Source organism: Morone saxatilis, unplaced genomic scaffold (genome assembly GCF_004916995.1).
Source record: "Morone saxatilis isolate NCDOM2014 unplaced genomic scaffold, NCSU_SB_2.0 Contig22, whole genome shotgun sequence".
NCBI classification, from domain to species: domain Eukaryota; kingdom Metazoa; phylum Chordata; class Actinopteri; family Moronidae; genus Morone; species Morone saxatilis.
The window spans coordinates 12,477,594-12,477,988 of NW_023339785.1; the positions used below are offsets into that span (position 1 = coordinate 12,477,594).

Sequence of the window (395 nt, forward strand, 5' to 3'; positions counted from 1 at the left end):
TGTTCAAATCACGTCAGGGTCAATTCTTCGATCGCAAAGATAACAAAAGGCAGAAATCTGACATGGAGCTTTGTGAAGTTGGCCAGACAAGGAAATTAAATTCATGTAGGCTCAGTGGCCCTGGATACATTATTGGCCCTTTCTGTGCAAGAAGGAATGGAGGAAACATTTCTTCACCCCAAGAATTCGCATTCAAATCACATCAGTGTGTGACTGCTGAATGAGACCATAATGGTACAGTGCACGAATGAAGCAGGTGTCTTTCTTTGTCCTCAAGTTTAAATTATTCTACTGGCCGTTATCCTACCACCACTGTTTGGTATCTAACCATTAGAAAAGGGCACTATATAGACTCTGTGGCGCAACGGTAGCGCGTCTGACTCCAGATCAGAAGG

General features: G+C 43.5%; 1 protein-coding gene across 1 annotated transcript in view; it reads right to left on the bottom strand.

The window, feature by feature from the left end:
* Positions 1–395, bottom strand: part of LOC118333279 (fermitin family homolog 3-like) — a 14,315-nt gene that overhangs the window by 9,603 nt on the left and 4,317 nt on the right. The window lies entirely within an intron of this gene.